Here is a 4,195-nt window from a genome sequence, read left to right as displayed (position 1 = left end):
TGACTTGCCTAGTAAAATAAAGGTTAAATAAAAATAAAAAGTGCTTCCACCAAGTATTAACTCTGGGGTGTAAAGACATACACAATCAAAATAATTCTGGTTTTTATTTTATTCTTAATTTGGAAAATGTTATTTATTTATTGCACTTTGAAAATGTGTTGTGTAGCTCTGAAGGACAACAATGTGTAGACTGTGGAAGGGGTGTGTAGACTTTCACTAGGTACTGTATGTATAAGTTGTGCCACATTTAAATTAAACTAGCAATTTAGTGGCTTATGGGATTGTAATAAAGATTTAGAATCAACGACTGCACCCTGATGTTGTTGAGTGTTTTGCAGAGCTCTGTGAACACTGTAAACACTCCTTGTAAAATAAAAACATCTAGTTCAGTCATCAGATGTGTACAGAGCTGCCAGTTGTTGGTTATATAAGACCTTACAATAACCATATCAGTTTGGACATGGAGAGCTGAAACTCACATAAACAAGCCATCAACTCCTCATTTATATATTTTTTTTGCCCATCTGGAAGAAATAGGACCATTAGATTGACGTAGGTTTATCTAGGCACAAGTTTATCTACTCTATCTAGGCACAAGTTTATCTACTCTATGTAAAATGTGAATAAACAGCATTAGAATATCCAACCTGCCTTCCATAATAAACTCCAAACACTACATGTGATGCCTAGACAAGTTAATTTAATCAATTTTACTTCATATCTTCAATAATATAGCATTTGTTTTTACATCAAGATATACAGTGACATAATAAATTGCATATTACTAATGCAATGCTTATGCAATATGCAATTTATCACAAAACAGCACAAATTCAGAACATTGTGAAGTACCCATCATTTAATATAATCAAAAGTTTGAAAATTACTCACTAGTTTGAGAAGTAAGGATTTAGCTCAATAGCTCTATAATAATCACAATGAAACATTGAAAATGGAAACATCTCAGGTAAACGATCCACTGATAGCGCTAATAGGGGATTGTGAGTCACAAAAATAGCTGTTGGTCTAGATAATTATATAGCAGTATCAGCTTTCACCTGTGAATAACAGAGAAGCACACAGCAATGACAAGGTATCATTTTGTTGCTTCAGAAATGTATTTTCTGCGTGTTCCATTTTGGTTTAGAGTTATATCATAAGGTAGTTATGCAAGAAGAATGAACATCCAATACTAGAAAGTCTATCTGTATTATTTATTTATTTAATTATCATGGTCTAAGGAATACTATAGTGGGGAAATGTCCATCTATTATCACAGGTTAAAGGAGCAATACTATATATATATATAGTACAGCTTCTTTAACCTGTGATAATAGATGGACATTTCCCCACATCTATATATATATATATATATATATATAGTACCAGTCAAAAATTTGGACAAACCTACTCATTCAAGGGTTTTTCTTTATTTGTACTATTTTCTAAATTATAAAATACTAGTGAATATATCAAATCTGTGAAATAACACATATGGAATCATGTAGTAACCAAAAAAGTGTTAAACAAATCAAAATATATTTTGTATTTGAGATTTTACGAAGTAGCCACCATTTACCTTGATGACAGCTTTGCACACTCTTGGCATTCTCTCAACCAGCTTCATGAGGTAGTCACCTGGAATGCATTTCAATTAACAGGTGTGCCTTGTGAAAAGTTCAGTGGTGACATTTCTTTCCTTCTTAATGCGTTTCAGCCAATCAGTTGTGTTGTAACAAGGTAGTGGTGGTATACAGAAGATAGCCCTATTTGGTAAAAGACTAAGTCCATATTATGGCAAGAACAGCTCAAGCAAAGAGAAACGAAAGTCCATCATTACTTTAAGACATGAAGGTCAGTCAATGTGGAACATTTCAAGAACTTTGAACATTTCTTTAAGTGCAGTAGCAAAAACCATCAAGCGCAATGATGAAACTCTCTCTCATGAGGACCGCCACAGGAAAGGAAGACCCAGAGTTACCTCTGCTGCAGAGGATATGTTCATTAGAGTTACCAGCCTTGCAGCGCAAATAAATGTTTCACAGAGTTCAAGTAACAGAGACATCTCACCATCAACTGTTCAGAGGAGAATGCGTGAATCAGGCCTTCATGGTCAAATTGCTGTAAAGAAACCACTACTAAAAGGACACCAATAAGAAGAAGAGACTTGCTTGGGCCAAGAAACATGAGCAATGGACATTAGACCGGTGGAAATCTGTCCTTTGGTCTGATGAGTCCAAATTTGAGATTTTTGGTTCCAACCGTCGTTTCTTTGTGAGACGCAAAGTAGGTGAATGGATTATCTCTGCATGTGTGGTTCCCACCGTGAAGCATGGAGGAGGAGGTGTGATGGTGTGGAGGTGCTTTGCTGGTTACACTGTCTGTGATTTATTTAGAATTCAAGGCACACTTAACCAGCATAGCTACCACAGCATTCTACAGAGATACGCCATCCCATCTGGTTTGCGCTTAGTGAAACTATTATTTGTTTTTCAACAGTACAATTACCCAAAACACACCACCAGGCAGTGTTTTGGCTATTTGACCAAGGAGAGTGATGGAGTGCTGCATCAGATGACCTGGCCTCCACAATCACCTGACCTCAACCCAATTGAGATGGTTTGGGATGAGTTGGACCGTGAGTGAAGGAAAAGCAGCCAACAAGTGCTCAGCATATGTGGAAACTCGTTCAAAACTGTTGGAAAAGCATTCCTCATGAAGCTGGTGGAGAGAATGCTAAGAGTGTTTAAAACTGTCATCAAGGCAAAGGGTGGTGACTTTGAAGAATCTCAAATATAAAATACATTTTGATTTGTTTATCACTTTTTTGGTTACTACATGATTCCATATGTGTTATTTCATAGTTGTGATGTCTTCACTATTATTCACTAATATTCTATGTAGGAAACATTAAAAATAAAGAAAAACCCTTGAATGAGTAGGTGTGTCCAAACTTTTGACTGGTACTATATATGTGTGTGTGTGTTATGTTTTTATAGACAAAATGTGTATGAAGTACAAACCTCAAAATATTTTTTGTGCAGATGGTATTGACACCACTATACTGTGCCTTATAACAGTAGGCTGTTTAAATGTAAGTTACTATTTTTAAACTTTTTCCAGAGGAAAAACCAACAACAAATACAAGGGTACATCCCAAAGTATAGTGTGCCGTTTCAGACGCAGCTTTGTATGGTCACTGGTTCTTTTAATTCCTTGCAAACTATGGGGAGTCACTTTGACTGTGATTATACTACAACACCACTCACATCCTAGTCCCAAAGCTATTGGATTCCCCTGCACTGCACTGTACACCAGTCTACAGTAAGCCATTACAAGAAGAAAACAGGCAGTGGGAAGGTAGAAAAAGTTTCAAAGGCAGATACAGTATATCATGAACATTCAATAAATCAGTCTCTGATGAGACATAACAGTCATGTTCAATTGACCAAGGCATCCTGACTGTGTTGAGCTCTCCGCAATATCGGTGTGTTTGTTTTCCTCAGCAGCGCTTTAGAACCCTTTCTTGTAATATCAAGTGGAAATCACAATAAAAATAAATTAAATGAAAATAGTTTTTGGACAAATTGTGAACATGTGCTGTCTGTCCTGGAAACCGTTGTGGAACACCTCGTAGTAATCTCTGAAATGTTGGCATTTTAGACAGCCAAGTCAGACCATGAAAGATAATAGGCCATAAAAGGCACTGCTACACACAGTATCCCATTTTAGTAGAATACATTATTCTATTTCATTCCTCTATTTCTTGCACACCCAATATGGAAAGGGGGATCCAGATGGAAAAGTAACAGATGTTTTGTCTCTTTGTAGATTTTTTAAAATATATATAATGGAGGAAGGAGAAATGGAGGAAAGGGACATGATTCCCAAAACACTGCTGTTTAGGGCCCCATGTGTATGTAGAGGTTTCCTTCCTCAGAGAATGTCTTGTTTTACAGGTGGGACGTCATGCAGCTGAGGCATGACTACACATTCCTCATTAAGTCACTAGCTAGTCCAAACCCATGACTCTATTACGGGATGTTGGGAACAGTTTTCAGTTCTTTTTTTCTATGCAGAAAACATAGAGCTTTGTATACACTTAAAGACTTCTCTGTGCACCTTTTTGAAATGTACCTCTAAATGTTCCTTTCTGACCATATCCTCATAAGGCCCAATGCTCTGAAATAAGGAA

The sequence above is a fragment of the Salvelinus alpinus genome, chromosome 2, assembly GCF_045679555.1.
Source record: "Salvelinus alpinus chromosome 2, SLU_Salpinus.1, whole genome shotgun sequence".
Lineage (NCBI taxonomy): Eukaryota > Metazoa > Chordata > Actinopteri > Salmoniformes > Salmonidae > Salvelinus > Salvelinus alpinus.
The sequence above is the reverse complement of the archived record's forward strand: the minus strand, read 5'-3'. Positions refer to the sequence as shown.